We start from the raw sequence: 18,725 nt of genomic DNA, 5'->3' as shown, positions 1-18,725 counted from the left end.
GTCACAAAGAGTGGCTCAGAAAAGGAGGTGCTCCCGGCTTCCCTGGCATCCTGGGGGGGAGGGGCGGGGGAGGGCAGCCTGTGGGTGGGCCTGGCCAGGCCAGGAGGCTCACAGGTGGAAGGTTCATACCTGCAGCCCTAGAAGAGAACAAGCTGGCCCAGAGATGTCCCAGGGAACCAGACAACAGCACAGAGAGCCCTCACCGCCTTCGAGGGGATGGGGCAACAGGGTTAGAGTGTATGAGTAACCATTCATATAACTGATATTTTTTAATTGTCTGTTTTCTGTACCGAATTTTAATGTTTGTGTCTGCCAAATGATCACCACTGCGTGTGAATTCTACCAGCAGTTTGGTTTGGTTTGGTTTGGTTTTTATCCACCACCTTCCCCTTGCGGCTCTTTGCTTGCTGTCAGCTTTCTGTGTCCATTCTTCTGTGTCCGTATTTATTATTTTATCTATGCCCCCCCCCCCTTGCGCTTGCTTGCTGTCTGCTCTCTGTGTCCGTTCGCCGTGCGTTCTGTGTTTTTGCTTGTCTCCCTTTTTGTTGCGTCACCTTGCTCAGTCGGCTCTCTGAGGCGCTTGCGGGCTGGTGCACTCCATGGCCCCCGGGCGGGCGGCACTCCACAGCATGCAGGGAGCCTGCCTTCACAAGGAGGCCCCAGGATGCAAACCCAGGGCCTCCCATATGGTAGACGGGAGCCCAACTGATTGAGCCACAGCTGCTTCCCTACCACTAGTTTGTTTTTAATGACAGCTCCACCCTTATTCATTTCCCTTTAAGGTCTTGTGTCCCACAGCCTTACAGGGACAGAGAGGGAAGCAGCGTCAGGAGGCTGGAGCCCTTGCCCAAAGCCCCTGGAAGGACCGCACCTTTGGCATGAACCCCAAGATCCTGTGTATCAGGCCTGGCCTCCGCCCTCAGAGTTCAACACTGAAGGTGCTGCTTCAATCAAATGCCGTCTCACTTGCTTGCTCTCTTCTTTTTTCTTTTTCAGGATGAAAGCTAATGGGGTGATTCATTCTCTTATTAAGTCAACTCATGAGAAATAGGGAAGTCATCCAAGTTCCCAATCAACTCTCTGTTGAACACAAGCCACTCCATGGCTCATGCCCCTTTTGCACTTAATAGAAATGCAATAACAAAGAAAAAGTTCCACTAAACATCCCAGTCTTCACCTTTTCATGTCTCAAGAACCCACCATCCTTAGCAGTTTTCTAAGGTTCTAAGACCATCACAGCTGAGGACTAAGTTGGGGTTTAAAGACAGGCTTCCAAATAAAATGTGATAGGAGGGGAAAGGGACACATGGCTCTTAAATCCACAGGTGGCGCAATCCTTCATGGCAAAGAGTAAAAATCCTCTCAGGAAACGTCCTTCTCTGCCCCTTTCGGATCTCCTCAGCTCTGTCCCATGCTTAGAAACAGCTGTTTCCCTATAACTCCAACTAGAGACCTCATACGCCTCCTCATTCTTTCCAACACTGTGATCTGTACACTTAATCTACCTCCCGGCTCAGCTTATCCCTTCCTCCGCTGTCAAATAAGAAGAGTAAAAGTCGAAGAATAAGAATCAGAGCACTACGATTTTTAGAAAGCACTCTTGTAAACATGATCCACAGACTCCACAGCCTGGCTTTCGAGTTGGGATTGCAGCTTCTTAACCAGCTGGCTGTTGACCTTGAGCAAGTTAACACAACCCCTCTGTGTCTCAGTCTGCCCACCTGTAAAGACAAAATTATCTCAACGGGTTGATGAAATAAGTGAATAATCCTAAAATGCTTAGAAAAGCGCCTGGCATGCAGGAAGCACTCAATAAATATTGGCTATTATTAAACTGTCACAACAATCAACCCTGGTCTCCGACTCCAAATGGCACACTCACAGATTTCACACTTAACACACTCCCCCCTCCCGCAGGCGTGGAAAGTCGAGAATTCCTATGGATCAGTATAACCCTGAGAGTGCCAGTATCTCAAGGGAGTGTTGCAGAACTCTCCAAACAAAACCATTTCTATTTGTTTTCCCTTTCCAAGCAAGCACACCAAAAATGCCTTATGGGAGGCCAGAGGGTGCCGCCCCGCCAAGGCTGAGGCTCACACAGCCCTCAGCAATGCTCCACACTAAAACATCTCCCTTGGGAAGGTCCTAGACTGCCAGGGATTTGCAAAGGGTCAGTGTAAACCATTTGGGAATGCATTTGTGTAGGCATGGCCCAAGATATGTGGACTTCTGCCAAGCCCATATTTTTTAAGACATCTGCACTGTCTTCACCCTTGATAAACAGCAGCCAGACTGCAGAAATGGCTCCATTACACCCAAAAGTCTGTGTTGCCACCACGACTCATTGAAACGGATGTTTCCAAGTGAAAAGAATTCATCAACAAAAACAACATTTAAAAAACACCCCACCACACGATGGAGGAATAGAGTATGGATTAGAGTGGACTTACTGATATTCTACTATGGAACTATTGTGATTAGTAATGGAAGAAACTGTAGCACTGATGTGGAGAAAGTGGCGATGGTAGCTGCTGAAGGTAGGAGAGAGAAGAAGAGATATGATGTGGGGGCATTTTCAGGACTTGGAGTTGTCCTGGGTGGTACTGCAGGGACAGATGCTGGACATTGTATGTCCTGCCATGGCCCACTGGTGGACTGGGGAAGAGTGTAAACTACATTGTAAACCATTATCCATGTGGTGCAGCAGTGCTCCAAAATGTATTCAGCAAACGCAATGAATGTGCCAAGATGATGAAAGAGGTTGTCGATGTGGGAGCAGTGTGGTGAGGGAGTGGAGGGTATAGGGGGACCTCTCATATTTTTTGAATGTAACATTTAAAAAAAAATAAAGAGGAAAAAAAAAGAACTTAAAGTAAAAACAAAACAAAACAAAAACAACATCCCAACCTTTCCAGCAAAGGCAACCAAGCCAAATGCTATTTGTGGGTAAACTATACTAGTGGGAACAAATTATTTGATAAACATATGCCTGCATACCCAAAGTCTAACTACTATATATCTAATAAATGGGTTAACCCATCTTTTTCTAGGTCTATCAGGACATGTTCATTAGAAAACTTCTGCTCAGCACTTTCATAAATGTTCTTCACATATTTCAAGATTGTGATGAAATCATGTTTTTTGCATGCTAGAGAGCACCAGGAATAAAAAGAGTTTCACATTTTAGCCCTGACTCTATGGCTAACTAGCAAGAGGGTTAATGAAATAATAACGACAACAGTAATAGCTGCCAACATTTATTAAGAGCTTATAACACAGCAAGCATTGTGCTAAGGGCTTAAAAAGCATCAGTGCATTTGATCCTCCTTAGTGACCATTAGGTAATAGCATTATTCCCCTTGTATGGATCAGGAAACTAAGACCCAGAAAGACTGAATAAATTGCCCCAAGAACACAGCAGCAACCAGCAGAGGCTGGGTTCAGACACACAGGCTGACTGTTCTTAGCCACATACCATACTTCTTTTCAAGGTGCTTAACAGCCTTGGACCACAAATTCCTCTAGCTGCAGACTGGATGATCTTTGAAGATCCTTTCCTGTTTAAAAATTCAATGATTCTATCACTTCTCAGCCTTTTGGCTAAGACCAAGTGTAAAATTCAATGATTCTCTCTTATAGAAATGAAATTAACTTATGGCTTCAAGAACTAAAATACAACAATGCTCTGTGTATGCCTCACCCAGATCCAGCTAGGAGAGGAAAACTGCTGATTTTCATGGGTATTGATACCCTGTGAAACAACCAGACTGGCCCCAAACTACTTAGGAAAAATGACAGCTTGAAATTCTTAGAGATGCACCAACATGCAATGGATCACACGCAAGTTTGCAATCTCAGCTCTCAATTTTAATTTCACTTTTTTTCTTTATTATTAAGGAAAGTCAAATGCAAGAAAATGCTGCGCAGGAGGGGCTGATCTTAAGAATGCCAGCATATGTGGACCTTGTGGCTTAATTATACCTTGCTTTCCTCCCAGGTCTATACCTACTCATGGAAAGCCCATGTCATCTAGGTCAATCTGTGCTTTAAAACTTTCCTATGAGCCCCTAACCTGTGGCTCAGCAATTCTGTAACTGCACAGGGTTTTGCCCAATACACATTCCTGATAGATTCATACACTCCCTCCTCATCACCCATCCCTGTCTCCAGACAGGCAAACACTCAATCACTGCCTTCCCGAACTCCATGCCTGACTCAAATGCCTCTCCCTGCTCAGCACAGGTCCACCCACCTGGCCTCCAGCAGCCAATGGTGAAAGCTCTCTCCCAGCTCCCCACCCCAACTCCTTGTCCTCACTAGCTCTCTCCCTCTCTCTTGCTCGTCCCAGCGTGTATGCTCTCTCAGCTCCTGGTACTGCCTGAAACCGAAACTAATCTCAGACCTGAACAAAATGAAATCATTTCCTGCGCTGATCACCCTTTCTGACCCCAGAGCATCCTCTCTGCAACAGAGCTCCAAATCCTGCTTGCCTCGCCGGAAAAAACAAAGCTTTGCAGGTGCCCCTAGAACCCAATGCTTTCTCAATGAATAGGGAATGGCGGGTTAGAGGAGGAAGCAAGAGGTCCTGTCATCGTGTTTTCTGCTGCTGCTTCTCTTTAATTTGCAAGAGTCAATTTAAATTCATCCCAGAACTAAAGTTCACCACCCCATATTTTAAACTCTTTGTCTGGCATCAGTTCATATTTGGCTCATTTTTTATCAGATTCTCTTTTGAGAGTGAGCCTTGTTTTCTTCTGAGATCTCTGTAGTCATCTCGCCTAATGCAATTTAGATTCAGTTATACTACATACTTTTCCTAAATTTGAAAAATGTAGCCTTTAATTTTGTGCTTTAAAAAAGCAAGCACTGTTATAAACGAACATGACGTCAGCCCTTAATGATCTTTCAAGGAATGATAAATTTTTAAAAAGATCCCGAGCTGCATTTTGCTAATCTTCCCTTTTTCTCCCCACCCCCACCCCAGCAGCCTTTCCCTGTTGCTGGGGGGGGGGTATATGGGGGAATGAGAGGGTATTATGAAATAATTCTATTGCTGCCTTTGGCAAGACAGGATGGGAAGAGTAAATGCACTGCCCTAAAAAGCATATGGTCAAAGAGAAATAACCTTTGGATTATCTGTTATTTTGTCATTCATTCAGCAAACTTTACTGAGAGCCTCATGTGTGCACAAAAATATTTTGGGTGCAGGGTCAGCAGGGTGAAAAGAAGACCTGCTAGCTCTAATCTGGAAGGCCATTCTTAGAAACAACATGCAGTGGGACCGGATGCTTTCTCTAGTTCCAACACTCAATTGGTCAACAACTTTCAGGTTTCCGCACAAGGTCTGGCCACCACCTGTAGGGCTGAGGGTCACTTCTAGCAAGTGTCTCCTCTGACAGGACCCATGCAGCATGAGAGCCTCAGCAGTGGGGCAGATGCCATTTGTGTCTTGCTCACTAATTACCAGATGAGCCACCTGGCTTCACTGGGCATTCTTCAATAGTAAAATGAGGGGTTAGGCCAGATTTGAGCAACCTTCCAATTTAAAAAATTCCAGCTCCTTTTCCCCTCCTATTACTGCGCACATGTAAACTGGGGTAGTGGCGGGGGGACAGGGTTCTCAACTTAAATCTTTCTGTCTTCAGATGAAACCTCCTAAACCACAAAGACAAATAAAAAGCGTTCCCATTTCCAAAGACTGTCCGGGAAGGCCATTCCCCTCCACTCCAGTGAGTCACTTGTTCTTACATCTTACGCTGGCTCTGGACTGCTTTCCTCAAACCTTAACTTGAGTCCCTCCTCCACAGTGTAAATTCATTTGCCTCTGGTTCTAAGTACGGAGAGACAGGACTGAATCACTATGCTCTGAGCAGTACTCTTAGGAGATTTTTATTTCTTCTTCAGCTTGTTCACTGCAGGCATTACAGGAGGTGACAGTGTTCCTCAGCTATTAAAAACCACAACGGCATCAAGAAAGCTGACCACGCTTCCCAGTTCCTGCCTCATCCTGCCAAGAGTGCTGCAGGATCCAGAAAACCTGACCCTCCTCTGATACCCACATTCCAGCCCCTCAGCTCAACTCACAGAGTTCACGGGGCTGGAAAGCCCTGGCAGCCCGCGGCCAGACCAAGAGCCCAGAAGGCAGCAGCCACCCTCAGCCGCACTAAACTCACATGCCCCCTCCCCCAGAAAGCCTTCTTCACCTCAACTCCTCTGCTGCTGCTTCGGTGCTTTGTCTTACTGCAGCACTTGTCATGGCGACTAGAATTTTCAACTTCGATGTTCGAGAACATCTTGAGGGCAGGGGCCATGCCTGGGTGGCCTTTGTGCTCTGGCCAGGCCCCAGCAGTGTCCAGCACATGGCCAGTGGTTCTCGGCAGACTTTGTTAAGCTGACCCTCCAGGCTTGTTCCAATGATGCCTGGACACTGCCCCTTCCCCCTAACCCCCACCCCCTAGTTCAGTAGGGGTCTCTCCAACAACTACTCTAAATAGTTACTCTAAAGGGTATGAGTTCCTTGGCAGCCAGTCTTTCTAGGTTCAAATCCTGGCTCCGGCTCTGCCACTTTCTGGCCATGTGATCTTGGGCAACTTACCTAACTTTTACGCCTCTGATGCCTCTGCTTCCTCGTCTGAAAAATGGAGCTAATGCCTCATTGGGTCTTTTCTTTTATTGTTTTGTGGGGTTTTTTTTCTTTTGATTTTTTTCTCATAGGGTCTTTTTATTTATTTGTTTTTTGTCTTTTTGTTTTTCTCTACCTCTTTTTGTCTGTGTTTTTTTATCTTTTTTTTCCTCCCAAGGGTCTTATGAGGATGAAATGAGCTGCTCCATGTGAAGCACTGAACACGGGGCCTAACCCCACAGCAAGTGGTCAGTGTGGGGGGCGATTATTATTTCCCAAACCTGTTCCCTCTCAGGAACCCCCAGCCCCGACAGCTTCCACTCTGGATGGTCTATTGGGCCTGTCCTCAACCTCCCTCATGAGACTCCCTTCCTCCAGGCCCCTCTTTGCCGCATTACGCCTGGAACCAAGGTTAGCAGAAATGAGATGATAGCCACCATCTAGTGAACTCTCTATTTTTGGCATTTGTGCATCATCTCCTTTAACCTTTTTTTAAAGATGAGTAACTGAGATATAGAAAGATTAAATGGTTTACAAAGTCATAGAAATAAGGCGGAGAGCTGGTATTGTAAATGGGGCTGCCTGACGTCAGATCCCACACTCTTAACCACTAAGCTTGGGTGGAAATGGATGCAAAATGGTTGGAATGCCTGCTGGGGTGGAGCGGAGACCAATCATTCCTCAAAGACCCTTGGCGCTGCCATATAGAAGTGAAATGGTCATGTTTTATGAGAAAGAAGTTTATATTTACAAGCATTTTGATCATTTATAATATATATTTGATTATTTACAATATAAATATTATTGATATTTATCATTTATGACACATTTTAAAGATAAGAATGATAGCTACAAAATTCGGAGTCTGCTATATTGCTCTGACAGAAGCCTTCAGAGGTGCATACTGGAAGGCTGTAAAGAGGGGGATCAGAGAAGCACTGAGTGAACTGACACAGCTAAACTCATCTGCCTGTATCAGGTACTGAGGAAGGTGAATCCCTGGTACTGCCCCAGAACCCTTGCACCCCACCAAGACAACTTTCAAGTCCCAGGACCTCATACATAGGAAGCAGGCGCTCAACCACCGAGCTACATCTGCTTTCCAAAGAGAACTGGTTTTTTCATTTGTTTGGTTTTGGTTTCAGGAGGTACTGGGGATCAAACCCAGGACCTCACACATGGGAAGCAGGCCCTCAACCACTTGAGCTACATCCACTCTCTGTCCCGAGGCTCTTAATTGCTCTTATTTCCCCTAAGAGTAAGAGTCAGCAAAACAGAGGCAACACCTCCTCCAGGTCATCTTGTATAGACAGAGACAGCTACAACCCCAGTCTGGCCCTCAGCTTCCGGCCCCCAAGGTCCTATAATACTCTTGCCAGTGTTGCTTCTTACCAGGGTAGGAAAAACCTATCAACTTAGAGTAAATATAGGAAGTTCTGAAGGAAGAAGCATATGTGAGTGCTACCATATGCCAAATACAGTGGCGGATAGTTAAAAAAAAAAGTAAGAAAGAAAAGAAAAATCCCCAAGAGCTACTGTTCTTGGGGGGTGGGAGCCTAAGGAGGGCCTCTCAATACCAAGGCAGAGAAGTCACAAATGGGCCATCCATCATAAAGACTCCTCCAGATCCCCAGCAAGTGTAGGTGCCACAAACACCTGGGCAGAAAACAAAGAATAAAACAAACAAAAAAAAAAATAAAAAACACCTGGGCAGAAGCCCAGGGCCCAGTGAGAAAGAAAAGCCAGGCCAGGGCTCCTCAGGATACACTGGGGATGGTGACAGCCATCCCCTCTGGCCACCATCACCTTTTAAACCCAGAAGGATCTAAGGAGCCCATAATACCCAGATCCCAGCCTTAGACAACAGTCCTCAAGAGGAGGTGTGTGTCTATTACATCTTCTGCCACCGCAACCTCATTTCCCCAAAACTGAGATGGGGCTTTCAAAGGGCTTGGCTCCACAGCCAGATGAGACACCAGAAAATCCACCTCCACCCTAATGCCCTTATTTACCTCTCAGTCAATAGCCCTGTGGTCCCCACAGCGTTCAGAGTCTTCCCACCAGATGGACAGAAAAATCAGTCCCAGAAAAGGGCCATACCATGTGCCCACCATCCCCTGGCTAGCTGAGAGGAGGGGGGATCTGGACAACAGTTTCCAGGTCTGCAAGCCCAAAATCACATTGGAAGGTCATGAGAAAAGACCTCTTGGAGAGCTCTGGGATCGTTCGCTGACCTGCCACACGGAGGAAACTGTTCAGAATGGCCTCGGCTGAGCAAACTTTAGAGCAGGGGTCTTAATGGGGGCCTCAGTTCCAAGGAGTATATTAAGCCCCTGACACTGGAGACAAAATGTGTCCCTGCAACCATACATTTTTCCCAGGAAAGGAGTTAGAGCTGTCACCAGATTCTTGCAGAGACCCTTGATCCAACCTCCGGCCCCACGTCATCACCCTGTCATACCGCCATCCCTGGGCCATCCCACCTGTCCAGGGTCTCTCTGCTATTCAATGTTCCCAGGTCTACAGCACCACTTCTGTTCCACTCAAAGTGGACCCTGGGGTTTCAAGCCCTCCACATCCGCAGCGGGGAGAGCCAGGCTTCTGCCAACAGAGCCTCACCATCCCCGAGATACCACCCTCCTTTCAAACCGAGGTCCCAAGTGCACGGACCCCCAAGAACAGCAAGTGCCCAACTTCACACTTGATCCCACAGGAGCCAAACTTCCTGGAGAGCTGACTTCCTCCAAGAGAAAATTTCCCATGTCCCTCCCCTCCTTTAGGCACATCTGGCTAAGTCCACTCACGCTGGAAAGAAGGGCATGCCAGGCAGATTAACGGGATGAAAGACCCACAATATTTCCCGAGGCCTTTCTCCTGGGCTAGGTGGCTCAGGGGTGCTGCATGATAAGGAACCAGAAGGCTTACTCCCCTGGCTCCAGGACGCCCCAGCCTCTAAGGATCAGGCGGAGGATGAATGGATGGTGTTCTTGAATCCTGCCTCACCTCTAGGATATTTCTAAACTCCCAGTCATTTCTCTCACACTAACCAAAAAAAAAAAAAAAAGGAAACACTAAAACCTCCTCCCCCTAAAATAAATTTCTTCCCAGCTCTTTTAATTTCGGTGTAAGTTTCCTGGAGCTAAAACTTTTCTTTTTAAGGTGGAAAACAAATGGGCAAGTCAGGCTAGGTGTAAGGCCACAGAGCAAACGGGAAAATGAAAAGGAAAGAATGAATAAACGCAAACCCCAACCCGCTGGATCTTAGAGCCCGGGGCACATAGAGCCGGAGGGGCGGGGAAGCAGGGGCGGGGTCAGTGCGTCCTGAACTTTCCCCAGCCGAGCCGCGGGGAGCTGCGGCTCCCAGGGGACCGGGTGGGACCCGGAGAGGCTGAGCAGACCTAGGATATCGGCGGGGTCAGGAAGCGAACTCCCCCTTCCCCTAACAGCGCTGCCCCGAGCCGGCGCCCCCGCCCGCCGGTCGCCGCCCAGTTAGCGCCCCCAGGCCTGGGCAGAGCGGGGAGGGCGCCCACACAAAAGGGGGAGCGGCCCGAGAGCGGGCTCAGGGCGGCGCCGGCTCGAGGAGGCCCGGCTCCCCTTCCCGGCGCCGCCCGCCCGCGACCACCTCTCTAACCCGGCTCCCAGCCCCCCAGGCTCCCGCGCGCTCCCCGAGCCGGAGGCCTGGGAGAAAACCCGGGCTCGGGAAGGAAGGGAGGGCCGGGACCTGCAGCCCGCGCCCGGGAAGCCGCCGCGGCAGGAGCGGGAACCAAACTCACGACGGCCCCCGCCAGCGGCGCCTCGGCGGTCGGGCCCCGAGAAGGTGGGGCCGCGGGGCCGGGGCCGGGCTGGCGCGCGGGGCGCCGGCGGGGTCCGCGCGCGGGGGACGCGCCGAGCCGGCGGGGAGCGAGGGGAGGGCCTTACCCGAGCAGCCGCGTGCGCGTCGGCTCCCGCCGCGGGTCGGGCCGGGCGCGCGGCCGGGGGAGGGGCGGCGACCCCGCGGCGGCGGCGGCGGCGGCGGCGGCGGGCCCGGCTCGGCGGCGCGGCGCGGCTGGGGCGCGGGGAGGCGGAGAATGCGAGGCGAGGCCGGCTTCCTAGCGGCGGGCGGCGAGAAATGCAGCTGTCCCTGCGCGGCTGCCGGCGGGGCCCACAAGTGGGGCCGCGCGGGGAGGAGCGGGGGCTGCGGGCGGGGGCGGGGGCCCGGCGGCGGCGCCCCTAGACCTTCTCTGGATGCCCGACCCCTGTGAGAGAAGAGGGAAGCAGGAATGGGGTCCGACAACCAACACGGTTGCGGGGGGTCCTCCGAAGTGAGATTAGGAAACCCCCCCATGTCACCCCCGCACCAGCGGCCGTGACTCTACGGCTTGCGCGCGGGAGAGCGTGAGCGGGGACCCTCCCTCTCCCGGGCATGGAGGGATGCGGGGCGTCCTGCCATCCTCTGGCTGCGCAGCGCGGGAAAGGCGAACCGGGAGGGGTGGGGGCCGGGAGGTCCTCACCTGGGCTCTGGGCTCCCAGGGGAACCCAGGAACTGGCTGGCTGACCCGAGAGGTTGCACCCTAGGGAACCTCGGGTGGGGTGCAGGACATCTGAGGCTTGGGGTTAGCCGAAATGCGGGAGGGGAGGAGGGGGAGGCGCCCTGAGACGTAAGGCCCCCCAAAAAAGAAAAATTAAATGCCAAGGAGATGGTTGGGGGGGTGTTCGGAGGGGCCATCAAAGATAGTGCCCATTCACAGTCAGATAACTCCTGCCATCTCCCCGTGTCCTCCCAACATTTTCCCCAACATCCCAAGTCACTTAAGGAACTTGGAGCCCTGGGAACATCTCCACAGCAGAAACTTGTTTTATAAATGGAAAATCGGCTTTGGTTTTTCTTTTTCCACGTGGTTTGGCTTCAGACTCCAATTTGGGGATGGGTGGGCTGGGGCCTGTGGTGACTGCTAAGGCCCCTTCCTCTGAAGAACTGTCCAGGAGATGTGAAAGGCATGGAGTCCAGAATACCTTCCGACCGCTTGCCAAAGGGTCTGCAGAAAAGCCTGCGTTAGAGACCCACTTGCCCATCTGGGCCAGGGAATAGCCCCTCTTCCCTTCTCTGGGGGCTTGTCTCTAGCCTTGCTAAGACAGATCAACCTGGTCAGCCACAGAGACATCTGATGGTAAAAACCACAAACCAAAGTGCCCCAGACACCAGTGTGTTTCCATCATTTGCATGTCAAGGGTAAGTTTCTCCAGTTTGGAATCTGGAAGAGGGAGGAACCCCAGAACCACACCGTCCTCCCGCAGGCCCACCCTGAGGTTGCTCAGGCAGTGGCAGGTTGAGCCCAGCTCCACCACCAGCTTCCCTTTTCTCCTCTCTCGCTCCACATGCTCCTTCACTCCGTGGTGCTTTCCATTTCAGAGGGCTGTCAGAATCCTAGAAAGTGGTCCCTAGACCCCAGGTTAAAGATCCTTAGCCAAGAGTCAATGACCCATGGCTTCATGGTGACTCTGGCTCCTTTCCCAAGTTGTAACTGAGAGCTCAGGATTTATGCCCAGCGCCAGGATAGTCTAGTTTACGTTATCAAATGTGTTGCCTTACACTTAACCCACAGTGCAGGCCAGATGCCTCTTTTCTCCTTACCTGCAAGATTCCCCTGCAGTTCATCCCTGTTGCCTTGGCATTTCAGGACCTGGAAAATGCACCTGCAAACTTGGAGATGTCTGGGTTTGTGCTTGTCCCTAGATTGTTCATTTAAAATTTTTAAGGTATTATTGTTACAGTCATCAAATAAATGTAATGGATGCTCTTCCATGATGCACACTCTTCTAGAGCTTTGCTGACATTCTCCTCCTTTGAGGACGGTCCTCCTGGAAGCTTTTTCTCAAATTCCTTCCCTGCCTTTCCCTTAACCCTCACTGGGTGACCACCGCCCCTGAGCTGAAAATTCCCCAGGCTCGCAGTTTTCCAAGCCAGAATTCCCTCCTTGCATTCCAGCTGCTCACACCCAGCTGCCTGCAGAGGATCTCCACCTGTAGGTCCCTCATACACCTTGGACACCTCTAACTCAAGGAAGTTAAAAGTGAACTTGGAGCCATTCCCCCCTCAAGCCTCAGCCTGCCCAGAATGCACTCATCCGGAGTATGGGCTAGAAACCTCAGTCCTCCTTTCCCACTCCTCCCCTGCTCTACTCTTCGTTACCAGGTCCTGTTCATTATTCCTTAACGTGCACCACCCCCCCCCCCAGACCCCCTGCCCCAGCCTCTGCCCCAGCTCAGGCCCATTGTGTTTGCTCATCTCAGAGGACACAGTGACCCTCTTGCTTTCAAGCCCAACCCTCCTGCCTGCCTCGATTCTTTCTTTCTCCCTCTCTGTCTGCTCCACACCTGAAAGCACTACAGGATACCCTGCTTCTAAGAAAACCTCGCCCCAACCCTGCCTTGCCCTCAAGTTACTGCTCCATTTCTCCCTTTCCCATTCATGAGTAGGCTTCCTCTGAAAAGCCATAAATACTCTCTGCCTCCTCAGCCGGCTTTCAATCCTCAACCTCTGGTAATCTGGCTTTTGTCCCCCTCATTTCCTGGGCAGCTCTCAGTGGAAAGTTCCAGCTGGCTCCCACTCAGCCTCAACTCATGGGCGCCTCCCAGCCCTTGGCCCCAATGAAGCCTTGAATGCTGTTACCTGAAATTACCTCAGTGGCTTCCTATCACCAGCCTGTTTGTTTTCCTACCAGCTCCATCATCTCTTCAGCTCTGCCTACAGGGCTCAGCTCTCTGACTTGCCCACAAATGCCTCTTGCCAGGATGTTCTCAGGGGGGAGCATAGGGGAGTGGGTACCAACCCCTGAACACAAGCTGTAAGACATTGGGCCAGTCACTTAATTCTCTGAGCCTCTCTTTCCTCATCTGTGTAACAACAGTGCATACCTCAAAGGATTATGGTAAGAAATCAATAACTCAGTATATGTGAAATGCCCAGAGCAACACCTAGCATGTTAGCTGTTCAATAAATGCTACAGTGTTGTTAATAATAATAGTGTTGCATGTGCTCTCAGGTGGTGTGTGCTGGCAACACCCATCCTTGCCTTCTGCTCATTCTGTGGAGCCCCTGCCTGGAATGCATAGGAGCCGTTGTCCCACAGCCACCTCACCTTCAACCTGGCGAGCCTGGAACCCAGCACCTTTAAACCCTCTAAGTAAGGGCCCTTCCCATACACCTGAACTACACACTTCATATGCTGCCTTTCTCCTCACCCACATTCAAATCCTAAGCAAACCTGGGCCTCTCTGTTTCCTATATTTCTCTCAAAGCTTCACTCCTCTCTATTCCCACTGCTCTGCCCTGGTTCAGGCCATGCCAGCATGCCCTTCAGTCCCTCCTCCTCTGTCCTAGAAGTTTTTTTTAAAGCATAGATTGATGATGTCTTCCCACTGTTGAAAACCCATGGATGACTCCCCATTGCTTGGAGAATGGAACTTTAACTCCATAGAGAGGCCTTCCCCAGTCTGCCCTTCACCTACACGCCAGCCCCTCCTCTTTCCAATCCTCATCCCACCCATCCACCCCCATGCTAGAACCAGGTTAGAACACTTGCTCTTCCCCCAGAGTAAATGGGATGGGGATGAAAGCCTCTTGCTAAGTCCCTGGCTGTATTAAGCACAGATAATGCAAACGTGTTATTTCCTGCCATGTCTCACCTCTACTGTAAGGGCGAAGCTGACAGAGCTCCTGGGGTCAGGTTTGGAAAGGGTGGGTTCTAGCTGGACCATAGAGAACACTGGACATTTTCTTTCTGGTATTTCCCCAACCCAGGACAAACGCCCAGGCATGAGTAATGAACAAGAGTGTGACTGCAGCTTTGGAACCAACCACACTGGCCAGTCACCAGAGACCCTCTCCTCCCCAGAGCCACCAAAGGCCGCTCAAGAAGGCCAAAGCTGGAAAGGAAAGAGGCAAAACAGCAAGATAACTTGAGTAATCCTATCCCTTTTCCCACGTTTACTGATTTGACTTCAAAACTCAAAATTTTGAAAAGTTGGTAGCATTACTTTGAAAGAACACAAGAATGATACACAGAATCAGAGGCCAAAAGAATGTAACTTCCCCTCTTCCAGGAGAATAACTTGATGGATGCCTGGAGGATTTCCAGTCTGACTCCCATCTGAGGGATAGGTTTCCGGGGACCCTGACCCCTTCCCCAGGACGCCAGTGTCATGCCTGTGCCACTTTCCTTGAACCCTTCCCCTGCATAACAGATTGCTCCCTTTGTCCAGCCTGCCAGCTGCCACACCTGCTATTAGAGTTGGTCTCTGTGTGAGCCGCAGGAGGGAGGGATGTCTTCTGCCTCACTCCTGCATCTCCCTGCCCAAGGCCTGGCACGCCCCAGTGAGTGAGGGGATATTTGCCAAAGGACTGACTTGTGACAGGTGAGTGAGACATGCCCGGCTTGCCTTACAGAAACCATGCGTCCTGCCCTTTATTGGTAACAGTCCGTAAAGCTCCAGCAACCCCAACCTCATGTGCAGAGGCTGCCAGCTCGCCCTCTGCCAAGCAGTCGAGTGGAGATGAGGTATAGATATATGCAACCCTATATAACCATTAAAATTGTGTTTTTGAAGAATATTTCATATCTGTAAAAATGTTCATGATATGTTGGGGAAAGGAAGGCTACAAAACAGAATATGCAATAGATACATATATCCTCTATTTAGTCTTCAAGGTCGCTATGATTGGGGAAACATAAATAACTTTCCTCCATAATTATTTGAATCCAGTTCCATGATCATTATTCCTCTCCCTTATTCCCACTCTGAGACCCCAGAGATGAACAATATGTAGCAAGCCTCCCTGCCCCCCGCAAGACTAAGGGGAAGATAAGTGTGAAGCAGCTAACAAAAAATACAAGGCAGAGTGTGACACTTGCTTAAACCAAGGTGTAAGCAAAGTGCTCTGGGGCTACACAGGGCTACACTGAGTCAGGCCTTGACTGGGTGTAAGGGCACTCCCCTGGGCGGGGGGGCGGAGCAGCCCAAGCAAAGGGGTTTTGTTGCATGTATGGAATGGGTAAGTGGTCTCCCATGGCCAGAATGTAGGGTAGATGGCAACAGAGGAGCAGGGAATGAATGATCCGGTGAGACCAGGCTGGAAAGGTAAGGTGGGGTGTGCCAGTGAGTGTCCTGAGCGCCAAACTAAGGACTCTGCAGGGGCTGGGCGGGGGCCTGCAGGGCTTTTAGAGAAAAAGTGCATGATAGGCTCGGCCTACATTTCAAAAGATAATATAAAAATGTACTTTGCTTTTCCTGACAACACCAAGACTAGAGGCAGTAAGGTCTCCCAGGCCTGCCCTGGACCAGCTCTTGGGGAAAGCCAGCCTGGGGTTAAGCGTTTGCTAGAAATTTTCACCGAGGCTGGAGGAGAGCTGCGGGTCCTGTGGGCTGGGTGCAGCATATCCCTCCTTCCTCCTAAACTCCTGAACACCCTAACGGGGGCAAAGTGCCCAGACCTTAGTACTGGTGAGGCAAGACTGCTTACGAGCTGGGGGAAACTGAGTGATTATTTAACCTCTCTGTTCCCTCATTTCTAAAATGAGAATAAGAATACCACTTTGCTCCTCACTAGATTAAGAATAGTATTAGTAAATGATAACATTTCTTGAACAATTACAAAGTGCCAGGCATTGTTTTAAGCACTGTTGTACGTCTTCTTTAATATTCAGAAAACTCCTAAGAGGTAGGCTTCATCACTTACATTTTACACACATGGAAACTGAGACACGGAGAAGACAAACAAGTTGCCTGAGGTCTCACAATAAGTGGTGGAATGGGGATACAAATCCAGCTCCAGATTCCAGGGCTACACACTTCACTAGACCCCGACGGTAACAATATTCATAAACGCACAGCCTGCTATAACGCCTACTGTGTGCCAGTCACCACGTATACACATTCACTCAATACATTCAGCAAATGATAGCTGTTTTCTTATTGTTGTCCTTATAGGTCCAAGGAGCAGTACCAGAGGTCAGTTCAGTGTAGATGTGCAGATCTCATTCTGCCCAGCAGTGGAGAGCCATGGAGGGGGTTGAAAGGTGGGGTGGGATGAATATTCCTGAGTGGGACTTGGGGAACACGCACCACAGATGGAGGAGCCTCAGGGCTTTTGTGTTCCAGGGAGGGTCCTTCCTGCTTAGAGGCAGGGACTCTGCAGGGCCAAAAGTGGCCAAAGAATGGAGAGGAAGCTGGCACAATCTCATTGGCCTGAGTGGGACTCTGGACTCTAATGGAAATGGCAAAAATGTCTTACTCTTTGGTTGAAGAGCCTCCCTTGGATTGTACAACAGCCAGTGGAGGGCAGAGGACCCTGCAGAGGGCAGAGTGAAGTCTTGCAGGAAGACTTCACTAACCCCTTGTATCTTGTGAGAGAAAATGGAAAAGACTTCCAGAGGCAGCACTAAGCCCCAGCGGCAAGATGACCCTAAGACTGTGACCTGGGGTTCTAAGGTCTAGGCCATCAGCTCTAGGCCTCAAGGGTGACCTGCTACCTTTGGGACAGAGGGAAGAAGAGCCCAGGGCTCAGTTCTGCTCAGTCCCTAGTTAGGGAGGGAAACCAGTGTTGTGGCAGATCAGAGAAGGGCATGGTGTAGTAGCATGGATGGGTACACCCACCACTGCCCACTGCCGGCTGGTGCATGGGAAGCCTGAGCTGAGATTTGAAGGAACAGGAGAATGTATTCATTCAATTTTTATATCAGTATGGATTCATGGATTATTATTTTTCAATGGCTTGCAATTTATTATGCTGAAATTTTCCCAGATTTGGCCATTTGGAGCCCCTTCAAGCCAGCTCCTGTATTTTTATGTTATGTTCCCAATTTCATTGAACACTTTCTCTCTTTCTAGTGCAAAGAGATATTTCAGCCATTGCGATAAAGATTAAATCAGGTGAAAATCATCAATGGATGGGGGGAATTTTGATGGGGAACAGGGTATTCCTTAAGGATATATGCTCTTAAAGTGTTTCTTGCAGATTGTTTATTAGTTAAAAGGATAAACTAGTAATTATACATGGAAGAAATTGGGCAATACCTTGACTGGGTGATCAAAATTAACATCATCTATGAGGAACAGATAAATATCGTGTGCCTCCAGATGTGAAATCCTGAGAAGGACACATCACCTATTCAATATTCAAACTGAGAAGGCATAATCTCTGTTTAATCCCAAGGAAATATCAGGTGAACACAAAGTATGGAATGTTCTCATAAAAATTTAAAAAAAAGCAGGAAGCTGTATTTTTTTTTTTTTTAAAGGCTGGCTACATAAATGTTCTATATTTAAGGAGGCTAAAAAAGACATGAAACTAAATTCAATGCCTGACTCTGGACTAGATCCTGTAGTGGAGGGGGCAACATGCTGTAAAGGACATTAGATCAGCTGACAAAATTGGAATATGGATGGTAGATTAAAGTATTATATATATGTAAATTTATAAAGTTGATAACTGAACTGTGGTTATGTAAGAGTGTAACTCTAATTTTAGGAAATACATACAGAAATATTTAGAGGTAAGGGCCATGATGTATGAAACCTTTGATTGGTTAAAAAAAATTGGGTATTTAAAGAGAACCCACAAATGATAAAGCAAATGCGATAACATTTTCAAAAGTGAATCTGGGGAAGTGGACTTGGCCCAATGGATAGGGCGTCCGCCTACCACATGGGAGGTCCGTGGTTCAAGCCTCGGGCCTCCTTGACCCATGTGGAGCTGGCCCCATGCACAGTGCTGATGTGCGCAAGGAGTGCCGTGCCACGCAGGGGTGTCCCCCCAATAGGGGAGCCCCATGCGCAAGGTGTGCGCCCCGTAAGGAGAGCCGCCCAGCGTGAAAGAAAGTGCAGCCTGCCCAGGAATGGCGCCGCACACATGGAGAGCTGACACAGCAAGATGACGCAACAAAAAGAAACACAGATTCCCAGTGCTGCTGAAAAGGATAGAAGCAGTCACAGAAGAACACACAGCGAATGGACAGAGAGCAGACAACTGGGGCAGAGAGGGGAGAGATAAATTTTTTAAAAAAGTGAATCCGGGGAGTGAATGTGGCTCATGGTTGAGTGCCTGCTTCCCACATGGGAGATCCTG

At 49.5% G+C, this 18,725-nt stretch overlaps 1 protein-coding gene and 1 long non-coding RNA gene across 5 annotated transcripts in view; one reads left to right on the top strand and one right to left on the bottom strand.

Annotated features, from left to right (window-relative positions):
- CUEDC1 (CUE domain containing 1) overlaps nucleotides 1–10,601 on the bottom strand; it is a 78,862-nt gene extending 68,261 nt beyond the window's left edge. The window contains exon 1 of one of the 3 annotated variants that reach the window (XR_009182417.2): nucleotides 10,541–10,601. The gene's annotated coding sequence lies outside the window, so the exon portion shown is untranslated. The remainder of the gene's footprint in view (nucleotides 1–10,540) is intronic. The other 2 variants (XM_058283914.2, XM_058283915.2) reach the window with 2 other exon arrangements.
- On the top strand, nucleotides 9,952–18,154 carry LOC101446989 (uncharacterized). Of its 2 annotated transcripts, none has more exons than XR_001118775.4 (3): nucleotides 9,952–10,439; nucleotides 13,645–13,785; nucleotides 14,403–18,154. It is a non-coding gene; the product is annotated as an uncharacterized lncRNA (long non-coding RNA). The 2 variants fall into 2 exon arrangements; XR_002797330.3 differs by lacking the exon at nucleotides 9,952–10,439 and adding an exon at nucleotides 10,805–11,831 and having other exon boundaries at nucleotides 14,403–15,212.
- The last annotated feature ends 571 nt before the right edge of the window (nucleotides 18,155–18,725 follow it).

The sequence above is a fragment of the Dasypus novemcinctus genome, chromosome 21, assembly GCF_030445035.2.
Source record: "Dasypus novemcinctus isolate mDasNov1 chromosome 21, mDasNov1.1.hap2, whole genome shotgun sequence".
Classification (NCBI taxonomy): Eukaryota; Metazoa; Chordata; class Mammalia; order Cingulata; family Dasypodidae; genus Dasypus; species Dasypus novemcinctus.
The sequence above is the reverse complement of the archived record's forward strand: the minus strand, read 5'-3'. Positions and strand labels throughout refer to the sequence as shown.